The 16,357-nt window shown below is 40.5% G+C and overlaps 1 protein-coding gene across 2 annotated transcripts in view; it reads left to right on the plus strand.

The window, feature by feature from the left end:
- stk33 (serine/threonine kinase 33) overlaps window positions 1–16,357 on the plus strand; it is a 135,370-nt gene that overhangs the window by 25,718 nt on the left and 93,295 nt on the right. Inside the window, exon 2 of one of the 2 annotated variants that reach the window (XM_078549218.1) lies at window positions 6,812–6,927. The exons of the other annotated variant lie outside the window; for it this stretch is intronic. The gene's annotated coding sequence lies outside the window, so the exon portion shown is untranslated. The remainder of the gene's footprint in view (window positions 1–6,811; window positions 6,928–16,357) is intronic. 2 annotated transcript variants of the gene reach the window in all.

Here is a 16,357-nt window from a genome sequence, read left to right on the forward strand (position 1 = left end):
TGGGAGAAAGAAAGTAATGGTAGAGTCTGACCACAGGCAAGTAAAATGGAGTCCTACTTGCCGATGAAAATGGCGGGTTTTCACGCCGTATCTTCCTGAGCCCGCTTCATTATTTATACATTCCCAGGAAACATGCACTGGCAGTGAGTGAGGGTCCTGTGGATGTGTGATGGGTTTGAGAGTGCCTGTCCTCCACTGCAGGGTGTTTGCACAGACCACTGCTGCCAACGTCTCCCAAGCCAGGTTGGTGACATTGCTACCCATCCTGTGGCCAGAGTGGGCGTAGGGCAAATCCTGTTGGACCTCCATGCCATCCAGCAGCCGCTCAAGAGACCCGTCGTTGAAGCGGAGGGCTGCAGTGCTTTTGCCTTTGCTGGCCATGTCTCCTGGATAGTGTTGGTTAGCTGGTGGCAATGAGTGCTCTGCTGGCGGCTGCCTTTTAAAGATGGTGCCGGCATGATGCAACAGCGGGGTGATAGCGAGCATGCGAATGAGAGCCTGCCTGAAACAGCGTGTTTCCCTGGAATGCATAAATAATGAGGCGGGCTCAGGAACATATGACATGAAAACCTGCCATTTTCGTCGGTGGGTAGGACTACATTTTACTTGCCTGCCACTGCACTTAGTGCAATTCTGGGAAAATTCTGCCCAGTGAATCTGATAGGCAAGCATCACGCTCAGATCAAGCAAACTACACTAGATACAACTCTCCAAGTTCTACAGGAAATAGTGATGAAAGGATGGCCTGAAGCCATCAAGGGGACATCTGTTGCTATCACAGAGTATTGGGCATACAGGGATGGAGTGCTTGTCCAAGATGGCACCTTGTACAAAGGAATTAGAGTCATTATCCCTAAAGAGATAAGAGAGGTGTTGAAGTGCAGCCATGCAAGCCATCAAGGAATTGAGTCTACTCTGATGAAGGTAAGAGAAGTGCTCTACCCACCAAATATGGGCATTGACATCTGCCAGTGCAGTGCTTGTAAGCAACATCAAGCTAAGCAAGCTAAAGGACTGCTCATAACTTATGACATCTCAGAAAAGAGTAGAAAGAACAGTTTATTTGTTCATGCGTGATGATTTTGCAGACCAAGGATGTGGGTAACTTGTAACTGCAAATGAGAGCGCGTGCAATTTGTTTTCACTTTTTATGATAAGGGGAATGTTTGAGAAATGCCTTTGTGCACTTTTGTCTTTTGAGTACTGCCGCTTGCCAGAGTCATGTGACCTCAGGTCACCTTTGGTAAAACAAAGGATTGCGTCAGAAGCCATTTCTACACACACCATGTGGAACATAAGGGAGCTTAAACTAGGTCCAGTTCATATTGAAATTTTGCGTAGCAAATGCAACTATTTATTTTCTTTCCTCTAAAGAGGGATTGCTAACCCTATAACTACTGTAAATTTACAGTACATTTTTGCTGTTGTTTGCTTAGTTTGCTATTTAATAAATCTTTGACAGTCTTTATCCAAAGCCATGGTCTAGCAGAATGTTTGTTCTTCCACCTTCCAAAATCAAAGAGGATCCCACATGGCCTCATGATATAACCAGCAAGGGCCAAGGTTTCTGCAGGACTCGTGAGTGCCTAGACAAGAAAAGCCATACTGTTATAAAGAAATGGAGTTTGCTTTTACTGGAAAAATCTGATGTGCCGAATGTATTTTTTAAAATAAACATTACAAATGAAATCTCAAAAGCATAGCTGAATTGCAGTGACTGAGTTAGTCAAATTCCATTTCTTGGTGTGGTACTTGGGATTTTCATATTTTCATGGTAACTAAGAGTGACCTCTTAAATTATTAACGCACCCACTTCCGTGAGTTCTCCTCTTCACTAATAATCTTTTGTGTAGAACCTTAGTAAATGCCTTTAGGAAGTCCATATGAATGACATCCATATTTATTCCCTTATCCACCATGCTAGTGATCACAAAATAATTAACTTGATGAGTCAGACTTACCCTACTCAGATCCATGCTGCCTCTCTTTGACCAATTGATACTTGTTCATGTGCTCAGTCACTCTGTCTCTATTGATGGATTCTAGTAACTTTAGTTTGCCACTAATACTTTTGATTTAATAATACTAATTGATACTAATAATTTTGATTTAACATTTTTAATTCATAGGAATCCTGTAATTTATAAATGGAGGAACTGATTACAAAAGCAAAGAGGTAATGTTAAAAAGATAAAATCATTGGTTAGACAGCAGTTAGAATATTCTGACAATTTTGGGTGCCCTACTTTGAGAAGAATGTCAGGGACATGCAGCAGAGATTGACTATGACAATGTCAGAGATTAAAAACTTAAGTTACAGAAGAGAAGCTGGTAGTAGAGAAACTGAGGTACCTTTTTGTCAGAGATTAAGAGGCGATCTGATAGAGGTGCTCAAAATCTGAGGGGCATTAATAAAGTATATAAGGGCCCTCCTCAGTTAGTTGCTTAGTCGATGCCATTTATTTATCATAAACAAAAGAATGAAGGAAGAAATTGGGAGAACACGAGTTAGGGCAGGGAATGTTCTTCCAGGAGCGGTTGTGAAAGCAGAGTTCATGTGGCTTTTGAAAGGAAAGTGGTTAAATATTTAAGATAAAAATTGACTAGTGAATGGTGAGACACCAGGCAAATGAAACTCAGTCACTAATTCTTTCGAAGACCTTTTGAAGCCCACCACAAACTAGAGGAACAGCACCTCATCTTCCGACCTGGACTTAACATTGAGTTCAACAGCTTCAGACCACGAACCCTCTCCCATCTTCACCCCCTTTTTAATCCCTTTTAAAATTTTATTTTTTTTAACTTATTTTTATTTTTATTCATTGTTTTATCCTATTTCATCCCCTTTTTAATCCCATTCTTTTGTCCTTTTTCCCCAACCACCCCCCCCCCCCAGCCCAAAAGGGCCACTTACTTGTTCTATGTTGTTCTTTCAGAGTGCTGAGCCTTGTTCTGCCATTAGCACATTCTGCTTCCTTACCTTTATGCCACTATCAGCACCTTCTTTAGTCTTCACTACCATTAACACTCCCTTTATCATGTGTCCATGACATCTTTGTCAATCTCTCCTTAGTCCCCACCTATTGCTTTCCTTCTATCCTGCTTTACCCACTCCATCCCCTTAAACAGTGTAAATTCCATCAAATTTGTACTTCTCTTTAGCTCTGAAGAAGATTCATTCAGACTCAATGTTAACTCTGTTTCTCTCTCCAGGGATGCTGTCAGACTTGCTGTGTTTTTCCAGCATTTTCTGTTTTTCTTTTGAAGACTTGTGCCATGAAGAGATATTAATGTGTATAATATTATTGAAAGTTATTTTTAAAAATAGAATTCTAGTGGGGGTCTGTGTATAGGTGTGTGTTTGTCTGTGTCTTAATTGGATTAAAGCCAGCTGTCCTGGGTGCTATTGATGTATTGTAGTTTTGAGATGTTAATTGGGTGAACAGTAAGGAGAACAGTAAGAAAAAGTGTTCATTTGCATTTGTTGAATAAACCATTCAAGACTACAGGGTAAAATCTTGAGTCTAGCTGGAAGAAGCCAAAAAATGTGTTTATTTTTTTCAGCTTACTAATAAAATTGGTGCTATGAAAGGGGTTTTATTGTTAGAAGAGCTGAAGTTCAAAAGACATAGGGCAGAATTTTGCTCTTAGCGTGCGGGGGTGTTCGGGAAGCCACCCGCTGCCCGCAATCGGGCCGGAAAGGCAATTTCATGCTGGCGGGCCAATTAAGGCCCACCCAGCGTGAAACATGAGCGGCAGCACTGAGCGCTGCCTGTGCGGATGGGGGAGGAGGGTAAGCCGGGTGAGCGCTACATAATCTCCCTGAGGCACAGAGCTGCCTCAGGGCGATGAAGATATATGAAAAAATAATTTAAAAATAAAAATGTAACAGCACAGAAAAACAGGCCATTCGGCCCTTCTAGTCTGTGCCAAAATATTATTCCGCTAGTCCCATTGACCTGTACCCAGTCCATAACCCTCCAGACCTCTCCCATCCATGTATCTATCCAATTTATTTGAGCAGGGACATGTTATTAACGAAAAATTAAAGTTTTTATTTTATTTTTATTTTGCTTTTGGAAAACTCATCCCGCCCATGGATGAGGTTTCCAAAAAAGTGCAAAGGCTGCTTGGCATTAGACGGGCAGCGAAAATTTATTTTAATTAACTTTTCAATTGCCATAATAGGTCTCTTAATTGTTGGTGGGCATGCTGCCGACTCCAGCGTGTGCCTGCTGACCAAAATATTGCGCATCAATTTACGCTTAGTCGGCTCGGGCGCAGGCCTGCCCTCCGAGCGAAAAATTTTACCCCTAGTGATACAATGGAAAATTTACATTCAAAGGGAAAACTAGGTATATAAAGAAAGGAGTTTGTGTGTGTAAGGTATTTAAGACCAAACCAGCCTGTACACCTCCAACCAACTTGCAAAGGAACCTCATTTGGAATTCGTAAGGTCAAATGTGCTTTGCCTGGTGTTTAGTTAAAGTCTATGGGTTACTGTTGCCTTCGTGGAGATTTACCTGGGGATGATTAATTTGGGGATTTGTTAAAAAGTTATTTTAGTAGTAATTTGTAGCCATGTGTACGTGTTTAATTTGTTGTTAAATTAATAAATGTTTAATTTAATATTACATAAAAACCACGAGACTCAGTCTTATTCCTACTGAATTCAAAGTCTTCATCTCGACACAAATTGCACAAATGGATTTCCCTCTGGGATTTGAACAACTTAGCCTTTACCATCGGCTGTGTCATAATAACCTGGTAGTTTTAAATAGTTTAATGGCTTCCATCTGTGTTACAATATTCAATGACTCTGTGGAACACTTTAAAGATTGTTCATCTTTTGATTTATAAATGCTGTTCTGTGATAGTGTTGTCATGTTGGCCCACCTGTATATCTGGAAACCTAGAATTGTAGTCTGCACTGGTTAGTTGTGCAATCATCTTAGTACTGCAATAGGCAACATCATAACAATATGGTTGCTATGAGATCATGCAAATTGTCAGTTAAAAAACCTGTGTGAACAACTCATCTGGGGAATTGTACTTTGGAATCTCCACAGTGGAAAACCTTGTTACTATGTATCCTTTGATAACTTATTTAGTAATTGATTGAAATAAAGGGCTACATAACTGTAGTTAGAAGTGTATGATATTCTCCTGGAAATTTCAGTTTTCAAAATCATACACTCGGAGCAGGTTCTAGAAATAATAGACTTTTCCATATAAATATTGATACTATTGAGAACAAAACTAAAAATAATAAGACCATGTTGAATTCTTTATTTTGCATTGTTTACTATCTTGAATTCAGATTGATACATTTGCATAACACTTCATTTTCAAAATCTCGCCTTCTAATGGGTCACTCCTCAAGCTTCTCTTTGTAGAAAAGAGTCTCAGTTTGTTCAATCTTTCCGGCAACCTCTCAGTTCTGGTATTATTCTTGTAAATCTTGTTTGTGCCTTCTTCTGACCCTCTATATCCTTTTTTATTAAATGGGGAGCAGAACTGTTCAGTGCTCCAAGTGTAGCCTAACTAAGGTACTGTACATGTTTAACTTAACTTTCCTGCTTTTCAATTCAATCCCTTTAGAAATGAAATCCATTGTTTTGTTTTATTTTTGTATAGCTTTATCTTTAACCAACCATTGTTCTATATATTAGCCTCTTGTTTTTGTCAGATGCTTTTATGAAGTCATGTATACAGCATCATCTTTCCACAATTCACTTGGGATGTCAATTTCTAAAAAAGAAATCAAGAAAGTTGGTCAAGCAAGATCTTTCCCTTCTGAATCCTTGTTGGCTTCTTGCTCAGTTATTATCATATAGATAATATTTAAGCTTACTTCTGGCACTTTTTTTTCATAATTTTACATAGCACTGAGGTAAGGCAAGATGCATGAATCACTTGGGTTTGTTTTGCTATCCTTTTGGACAATTATACCAGTAGTTCAGTTCTGATTTACTGGGATCTCACCAGGATTTGTTGGATGACGATTTCATTGGGAACCTCTGGCTCTGTGACATTAACTTTAGCATAAATTTGGCAGAATTGCTGAATATGTTCATCAATAGGATTTCTGCTGGACTTGCAACAAAGATATGGCAGCAGAGGGGTAGAAGACCGGAGGAAATCCTTAGCAATTGATATCATCTTGGAATGGATTTTTTGGCACTTCCATTTCATTTATGTTAAAGTTGTTAATTGGATTTGGTTATTGCTATTTGCGGAGAGCATAGTGTATACTTTGAGTCAGCTTAACTCCATGACAGATTTCATGGTACTGTCATTAGTAGAAAGTGGAAAAATTAACTTTGTGTATAAATTTGTTAATACGTCATGTTTTATATAAATATAAAATTAAGATTGGGGAAGGTCTGAAATGATTATCTGGCTCCAGTATGTCTAGTTTTCCAGAAGATCGGCTTTTATTTTTGACTTCCAAATAGCTTTAGCGAACCAGTTAAGCTAGGAAATCTTTCTTTGGTAGTTGCAAACAACTCCCTCTCATGGATTATTCAGTTTGGAAATGGCCACGACATTTTTAATGGATTATTTTATGTCTAATTGAAACTTGCTGTGAAGTCAATGCGTTTTAAAGGTACATGGGATATTTAAGCTTCTGACCTGAGAGGCAGAAAGACTGAACCACAAAAACTGTGGGAACCTAGGCGGTGCTGGTGAAACAGAACAGAAAACAAGTGCAGGTAAATGTTATGGAATATCGGTAAAGAGACTCTTACTCCTGTCATGGCTATATGTAGTTTTACATGATCTTGTCTTTCTCTACTTTTGAATGCAGGTCCCTTCCAAGGCTTGTTCCTTCACTGTGGGAGTGTCAATCCAATTCAACTCTCCTTGGTTGCGCTTTGCCTGACTTGTGGGAGAGGTGCGGCGATGGTGGAGGAGGGAGGAACGGTTAGTTGATCAGCTTCCAGACTATTTACAGCAGTCACACATAAATCTATACTGTTTCGCGATATTTTATTTGATCTTTGGATGTGAGTGATGCTGACAAGGCCACATTGAATAACCATCTTTGCTTGAATAACCATCTTTGCTTGGCCTGAGAAGGTGTGGTAGACCGTCTCCTTGAACTACTACAATCCTTGGAATAGTGCTGTCTCAATGGTGTTAGGAGTGGATTTCAAAGATATTAACCCAACATCTATGAGGCTTAAAGGGGATCTTAGACTGAATAGTGTTCCCACAGCATTATAGCTCTTTGTTTCGGTGTTGGAGATTGCCGTTGTAGTTTTGTGGCTTCAAATGCATGGCAGGACTTGGCACTCTGAGATGAGCGGTTCACCACCTGACCCCTGAAATCCTCTCCCTCTACAAACTCATGCAATAGAACACTCACATTTGTTGACAGGTTGCTTTCTGGCATCGGTTTTGGATGAGCTGCATTGGGACGACCAAAGTTGTTATCTTCTGATTCTGATGTCTAAATCTCTTCATTGCCTTGCCTTTCTCTGTCATTGTAGCCTTTCCCAGATTTACAGTCCTCTCCCTAGAACAGTTTATGGACTCAAGCCTGTTGTTCTTCAGCTGCCTAGAACCCACACTTTGGAATTCCTTCCCTAAACCCTTTTGCCTTGCCACCTCCTCTCCTCCTTAATACCTATTTCTTTGACTAAGTTTTGGTCACCCCTCCTAATATCTCCTCCTTATCCTCAGCATTTTGATATGCCTCTGAAGCATTTATGTACTTTTCCACCTTGAAGATACTGTATACGTTCACATTATTGTTGAGCAAATGTCATTGGAGCAATAAGGACACTTGGTGCTCCTCTTGGCCTTTCTACACTTTGCATTGAAATAGCCAATTGAAGTCTTGGCCTACTTACTTCATGGAAAATGAAGAATGAGAAAAGTGCTGGGCCACAAGGTTACAGATTGTGGTCATAAACAGTTTTTATGATCTGCTGTACCTAATTGATGCCCATTTTTGGCAGCTAGGTCTGTCCTTAGCTTGTTCCATATTATGTTTTGTGTTCAGCATGCTTTTAAAAGGTATCACTTTATTCTGTTTGTATTTTGCTGGCTTCTACTTTTAAAGCAGCATCCGGAAATGTTACTGATAGGTGGGCATTCCATGTCGTTGTGGTGTACAATCAGCTATTTCCTATTGTGAAAATGGACTGCTTTCATATTGAAAGGGAGGTTGGCATTTTCCCCATCTCGGTGCAGTTTCCTCATTATTTCTATGAAAGCTGGAGTGAGCAATGATTGGGACAGAGAGGTAAGTATGCAGGAGGAATATAAGGAACCTTGGACATAAACAGTAGGAAAAAGGTACTGAAAGTCAGGAACAGAGAGTAGGGAATAGAAACGGCAGGGAGGGAAAAAAATGAAAGAACGGCAAACGACCAGTATATAACAAGCATGCAATGCAGCAGCAAGAAGCAAAGGATTCTTAAGAGAACATACTCTTGTGTAAATAACACATTAAGCATTATAGCTTACATTTTCTTTGATAAAGTCATGTTTGAGAGTAGATAAATATGTAGAAGTAATTTTAGTGTATATTTCTGGTTGTGCACAAACATTCATAAATTTACACGAAGGCAGTACAGGGAAAAGTTCAATTGTAGTGGGAATTACTTCATGCCTGTGTTTTTCTTTATTCAACTACTTCATAATTATGGACAACAACCTTTTTTAAGCAGTTCTGCAAATACAGCAGTCTTTCATATCTCTATCAATTTGCCTTGATTACTCACTGTCATTTTTAAATGTTCCATCTCTGCTATTGACAGTTTCAGTACAATTACCAAGTCACCAGTGCTTTCAAGCTTATTTCAGACATCACTTGTTTTAATTACAGTTAGGGATGTACTGTTTTAAAAAAAAGACTACAAGGTTTCCATTCCCATTACATTTTTGCACTTAGCACAGACTAGGAAAAGGTATTGGCATTCCTGATAAGACAGGTTTTCCTGTTACGATTTGCTCTCCTTGGGTGCCAGTAGGCAAGTACAGATATATTTTCTTTTAGCTTCCAACATAATATCTATTGCAATGAATATTTTTTCCCAGTTGCAATAAATGTTGCTTTGTACTGTACTGCATTTTACGTCGGTGTGGCCACACAATTCTTTTTCACATGCCTTTAATCATTTGAATATGGTCGGTTTCTATTTGCGTTTTAATGTGTATTCAGCTGCATTTTACAAATGAAGTTCTATAATCCAAAAGTTATTAAGTAATTCATATTTAATTATTAACACCATCTTTGTGCTTAATTTGCTCTGTTGAGTTTAACTGTTAGCTTTTAACTGCATAACATAACATTTACTTTTTACTCTTGCTTTAAACTTCATTAACCTATCTGGTTAATGTGTTTCTCATGGAATTTAGTAGTGTGATCATGTTGGGGAGAAAGCAAACTCTCTAGGCTGGTTTAAAGTGAAGTTTATTGTTAATGAGGAATGAAATTCCAAAGAATTCCATAGTACTTTGATGAAGAGGGTTGATCAGAGTGATGTAGTTGATGTGGATTTTCAAAATGCATTTGACAAAGTATAACTTAATAGACTTGTTAACAAAAATGAAGCCCATGGGATTAAATGAAGGGAGCAGTGTGGATACTAAATTGGCGAAGGAACAGAAAGCAGAGTGCATTGGTAAATTGTGGTTTTCAGACTGGAAGGAAATTTACTGTGGTGCTCCAAAGGAGTCTGAATTGTGATTACTATTTCTGATATATATTAATGACCTGGACTTCGGTATAAGAACATCATTTCAAAGTTTTCTGATGATAGGAAACACTGAAATGAAGTGAACACTGAGGAATGTAGAGGATAGTAACAACAACAAAAATTTGTATTGATATAGCTCCGTTAATGTAGTAAAATGTCCCAAGACATTTCAAAGGAATATTATCAAACAAAGTTTCACATCAAATTATGTAAGGAGAGATTAGGACTGATAATCAAAAGCAAGGTCAAAGAGGTAAGTTTTAAGGTGCATCTTAAAGGAAGAAAGAAAAAAAATGTTTAGGGAGGGAATTCCAGAGCTTGGCAGCTGAAGCAATTCAAGTTGGAATGCTCAAGACCAGAATTGGAGGACTGCAGATATCTCAGAAGGTTGTAGTGCTGGAAAATATTACAGAGATAGGGAGCTTTGAGGTCATGTAGGAATTTGAAAACAAGGATGAGAATTTTAAAATTGAGGTGTTGCTTAACTGGGCACCAAAGTAGGTCAGGGAGCGCAGGAGTGATGAGTGAATTGGATGTGGTGTGAATTAAGACACAGCAGCAGAGTTTTTAATGACTTCAAGTTTATTAAGGATATAACCTGGGAGAGGCTAGCCAGGAGTATATCGCAATAAGGTAACAGTGGCATGGATAAGGGTTTCAGAGAATTGATCCTCGGGTTCAGCAGAGGTAACAGTGGAGGAACGAGAAGAGAAGCCGTTGCAGGGGATTCTCAGGTTACAGCTGGATTGATAAGAATGGAACCAATTGAATTTTGTCTCATTCAACTAGAAGACAATGGAGAAGTGTTGCAGAAGGATGGTATGGTCGACTGTGTTAAAGGCTGCAGATAGGTTTAGAAGAATTAGGAGGGATAGTTGACCTTTTTCACAGTCATCTTGGATGCCATTTGTGACTATAAGAGCCATTTCAAATCTGTGGCAAAGATGGAAACTTGTTTGGAGCGAAATAACATGGAGTTCCTTGAATGGTGGACACAAATTTGGGAGGCAACAATACATTTAAGGACTTTGGAAAAGTGAGGGAGTTTGAAGATGGGGCGTTAGTTTGCAAAGATGGTGGTGCCAAGGGATTTTTCTATGAAGAGGTGACAGTGCCTGAGGAGAGCGAACTATTAATAATACCAGCTAACATGGAGACCAGAAAGAGAAGATAGATGGTCAGCAGTTTAGTGGTTATAGGATTGAATGAGCAGGAAATGGGTCTCATGGACAAGATAAGCACAGAGAAGTCATGAGGGAAGATAGGAGAGTGACTGGAGAAAGATGCAAGTTCAAGACTAGGGCAGGGAGACCCTTAGAGGCAGTTTGGCTCAGTGGACTAGGGGAAGGGAGGGAAGCAGAAGAGGCAGCAGATTGCATGGTCTCAAATTATTTTATTCTTCCATTAGCAAGACCAGCATTTGTCACCCATCCCTGATTGCCCTTGAACTAAGAGCAGTTAAGAGTCAACCTCTTGCTGTGGGCCTGGAGTCATACGTAGGCCAGACCAACTAAGGATGGCAGATTTCCTTTCCTAAAGGACATTAATTAAACTGATGGGTTTTTACAACAATGATAGTGTCGAGTGACCAATGTTGGGACTACCTTTGTATTCCAGATTTATTAATTGAATTTAAATTCCACCAGCTGCTGTGGCGGGATTTGAACTCATGTCTCCAGAGCATTTACCTGGGCCTTTGGGTAGCTAGTCCAGTGACTATGCCACCATCTACCCACAGTTGACAAGACATCAATGAGTTGTTGGGAACTGGGATGGAGGAGACAGTGAGGGTTTTATGAAGATGTTTTATAGTAGAGAAAAGAAACCAAGGAATATCTTTGCATTCCAGCGTTATCCTGTGGTCCAGTCAGATCTGGTGGTAAATGCTAAAGCCGTTGTCTTCTACATCTATTTAAGTCTGCATCCCTTGGATTTAAGTGAGCGGAGATGAGGGCCTTACTGTCAGTATCAGAAAAAATAATTTTAATGGGAACTAGAGCATCAAAGGTGTTGTTGAGGGTACAGTTGAATGCATCGGTACTTGCAGAAATGTCTTGGTGAATGGAGGTCCAAAGGCAAAACAGCTGTGATTCTGAAAGAGCCCTTGTAAGTGAATTCGGAAAGATTCTTTTTCCAGAGAAGGGAGGGTTGAGAGGGAGAAGGGTTTGTGGTTTGAGTGATGCAACTGGTAAGGTTGGAGACTGTGACTATGGGTTGGGGAATTTATATTAAGGGAGAAATTAAAGGAGGATAGGAGGGCAGTAATCTCAGGAGGAGAGAGAGCATGGTAAGTTAAGAGGGAGGTTGAAATCATTGGATGAAAAGTAGCTAGGTGCAGAGGCTGAGGGAAGAAAGCATCAACAATAAGAATATTTTCATAGTATCTGGGTGAGCTGTAAAAAGCAATTTTAATTGAAAGGAGAGAGATGCTCAAAGTAGGATAAAGTAATAGACCATGGTCTGATTTTGTGTTAGGAGCCACACCCCACAACACTGGCCTGGGTGGGACAAGTGGTGGAAGTATAGCCAGGCAGAGAGGCTTATTTAGAAGAGAGGTGTCATCACCCATCAGCTAGGTTTCTGTCTAGCCTATGATGACGATTCATTCACCCACAATGAGCTTATGGATGGTAAGAGCCTTGTTAATAAGTGAAAGGATATCCTAGAGGGAGAAGTGGAGAGGGGCAGTGATAGCTGACCTGTTGGAAAAATCCACAGGGTCGGCACAAGGAGGGGTGAGTTGGATGAGAAGGAGATTGGCAAGATTATTGTCCAGTGGCTGTACCGGGCGGGAAGGTCAGTGGGAGAGTAGGATGAGGCAGTTGGGGTTGTTGCTGCTTCTGAGATGGCAGCTGGGGTTCCTGCTCATGAGGAGGTAGTGATGAGTGCCTCAGTGGGTCCTTTGGAGGATGCCAGGAGGCACGTACCTCAGGAGGACAAGATATAATAGGTTTCTTCCATTGAGGCAAAACATGTCTTTTTTTCACAGTGGCTCTAATTTTATAGTGGGACAGGACAAGTCCCTGGGAGGTGCCTAGGTGAGCAAGAAGTGATCTGGAAAATTTTAGCTACTGAGCCTCATTTTCATATACAGGCCCCTAACTTACAACTGGAATTTACTGTCTGGTTGGTGGAGAGGAGCAGCTATGGGCACCTGTGCGAATGGTGTCTCAGTCAGTTAAGTGGTGAAGGGGTTACATGGGCGTAGTCGAGGGAAGAGAGGAAGCCCGGGCCAATGGAGGGCCAAAGTTTCCTAGTGAAGGCCAAATGAGCACTCGGGGCCCATAAAGAAACAAAGCCTTCCTGTTTTGGCTCTTGAACCAGCCCCCACCAGGTTTGGCTTAGCAGGGAAGTAGTCATTGCATCCCACCCCATTCATGCCTGCAGTTAAAATAGCAGATTGGGCCACAGTATCTTATTTGTAGGTGTAAAACTGTGCTTAAGTAATATTCCAAGACGTTTTACCATTGCAAAACTTTTAAACCAATTTTCTGTAAGTCACACAATTTTATGTTTAATTTCTTCAGGGAACATAAGATCCAACTGTAGCAATGCTGCCAAAAGTTGAGGTGGTGGTGGCTTTTGTACTACACTATCAGGGTATGCAGGAAGTCTCTGGTGGAAAATGTTCAGATTAAAAACCAAGAAGATAGCAAGCTTACAAATAAACCTTTTAAAATTAACTTGAATTATTTGTTAAAGGTTGGGTTTTGGCGGGTTAATAGACTCATTCTAAATCTCATACTCAAACTGTGCTGAGAAGATAAATGGAACAATGCTGCCAAATGAACAAACTTCACTTGTTATTAATGTCAAGGACCGTGTTACCACTTTGTCATTTACTTTGTACTTATTCATTTGCGATCCATACTGAATGAGATTACTAAAGCGTTTCTGCACAATTTAAGTTACTAGTTTTGCAGTCAAATTAATATAGAGTTTTGAGTTTCTTTTTGATCAGGAGCAATCCAAAATTTATCTGTTTATTTTTAGATAAATATTTTAAATGAAATGAAATTAATAGTGATTTCCATTAGTAAATGTGCTGTTGTCTACAGTTAGTGGCTGACAACACAATAAGAAGAGACACATCTTGTATAATATCTGTTCAAAATATGCTGTATTGGAAAATGCATAAATTTTGCTTTTTGCTCAGTTGGCCATTGTTTGTCTTTGGGTTTTATGTGTGAGTCGTAAACTGTTAATAGAAACATATTCTGAGTAAATCATTCAATTCCTCAAATCTGATCCACCGTTCAATCAGGTCACAACTGATCTGTATCGCACTCTGTTTGGCCTGCCTTTAATCCATCTCTCTTGGCACCCTTACCGAACAAATATATGTTGATCTCAGATTCAAAGTTTCAATTGATCCTGCATTCACAGCTTTTTGTGAAAGAGAGTTCCAGATTTCCACTACCCTTTGTGTGGAAAAGATTCTTCCTGAGTTCACTCATGATTGTCCTTCCTTAAATTATAAGATTTTGCCCTTCTGTTATGGATTCCCCTGCCAGAGAAAATAGTTCTTCTTTGTCTACCCTTTTGTCATTTTACACACCTTAAATTGATGTACTGCAACAACTCACTAAGAGTCCTTCGACAGCACCTTCTAAATCCGCAAACTCTACAAGGGCAAGGGCAGCAGATGCATGGGACCACCACCTTCTGCAAGGTCCCCTCCGAGCCACACATCATCCTGACTTGGAGCTATATTGCCTTCCTTCACTGTTACTGAATCAAAATCCTGTAACTTCCTTCCTAATAGCACTGAGTGTACCTGCACCAAACATATTGCAGCAGTTCAACAAGAAGGTGGCTCACCACAACCACCTCAAGGGCAATTAGGGATGGGCAACAAATGCTGGTCTTACCAGCAATTTCTACATCCTATAAAAGAATTAAAAAAATTAGATCATCCCTCAGCCTTCTGTTGTCGGAAAACAATGCAACTTGTTCTTCTATTGTGATGCTTTTAGCCTTGGTATTCTGGTTAATCTATGCTATACATCCTTCAAAGTCATTATATCTTTATAAATATTAATTAGGTTTCCTGTTAAGACCATAAGATGTAGGAGCAGAAGTAGGCCATTCAGCCCATCGAGTCTGCTCCATCTATCAATGAGCTCATGGCTGATCTGATAGTCCTCAACTCCACTTTCCTGCCTTTTCCCCATAACCCTTGATTACTTTACTAATTAAAAATCTATCTATCTCAGCCTTGAATATACTAAATGACCTAGCCTCTACAGCCCTCTGCGGTAAAGAATTCCACAGATTCACTACCCTCTGAGAGAAGAAACTCCCCCTCATCTCTGTCTTAAATGGGTGACCCCTTACTCTGAGATTATGCCCTCTGGTCCTAGACTGTCCCACAAGGGGAAACAACCTCTCAGCATCTACCCTGCCAAGCCCCCTAAGAATAAGACCATAAGACATAGGAGCAGAAATTAGGCCTTCGGCCCATCAAGTCTGCTCTGCCATTCAATCATGGCTGGTAAGTTTCTCAACCCCATTCTCCCGCCTTCTCCCCGTAACCTTTGATCCCCTTACCAGTTAAGAACCTATCTATCTCGGTCTTAAATACACCCAATGACCTGGCCTCCAAAGCCTTCTGTGGCAATGAATTCCATAGATTCACCACTCTCTGGCTAAAGAAGTTTCTCCTGACCTCTGTTCCAAAAGGTCTTCCCTTTATTCTGAGGCTGTGCTCTCGGGTCCTAGTCTCTCCTACCAATGGAAACATCTTCCCCACGTCCACTCTATCCAGGCCTTTCAGTATTCTGTAAGTTTCAATCAGATCCCCCCATATCCTTCTAAACTCCATCGAGTATAGACCCAGAGTACTCAAACGTTCCTCATATGTTAAGCCTTTCATTCCTGGGATCGTTCTCGTGAACCTCCTCTGGACCCTCCCCAAGGCCAGCACATCCTTCCTGATATACGGGGCCCAAAATTGCTCACAATATTCTAAATGTGGTCTGACCAGAGCCTTATAAAGCCTCAGCAGCACATCCCTGCTTTTATATTCTAGTCCTCTCGAAATAAATGCCAACATTGCATTTGCCTTCCTAACTACCTACTCAACCTGCAAGTTAACCTTAAGAGAATCCTGGACTAGGACTCCCAAGTCCCTTTGCACTCCAGATTTCTGAATTCTCTCTCCATTTAGAAAATAGTCTATGCCTCTATTCTTCGTACCAAAGTGCATGACCTCACACTTCCCCACGTTGTATTCCGTCTGCCATTTATTTGCCCATTCTCCTAACCTGTCCAAATCCTTCTGCAGCCTTGCTGCCTCCTCAATACTACCTGTCCCTCCACCTATCTTTGTATCATCTGTAAACTTAGCCAGGATGCCCTCAGTTCCTTCATCTAGATCATTAATGTATAAAGTGAAAAGTTGTGGTCCCAACACTGACCCCTGCGGAACTCCACTAGTCACCGGCCGCCATCCTGAGAAGGACCCCCTTATCCCCACTCTCTGCCTCCTGCCAGACAGCCAATCTTCTATCCATGCTAGTATCTTGCCTCTAACACCATGGGCTCTTATATTACTGAGCAGCCTCCTGTGTGGCACCTTGTCAAAGGCCTTCTGGAAGTCCAAGTAGATAACATCCATTGGCACTCCTTTGTCTAACCTACTT

Source organism: Cetorhinus maximus, chromosome 9 (genome assembly GCF_964194155.1).
Source record: "Cetorhinus maximus chromosome 9, sCetMax3.hap1.1, whole genome shotgun sequence".
Classification (NCBI taxonomy): Eukaryota; Metazoa; Chordata; class Chondrichthyes; order Lamniformes; family Cetorhinidae; genus Cetorhinus; species Cetorhinus maximus.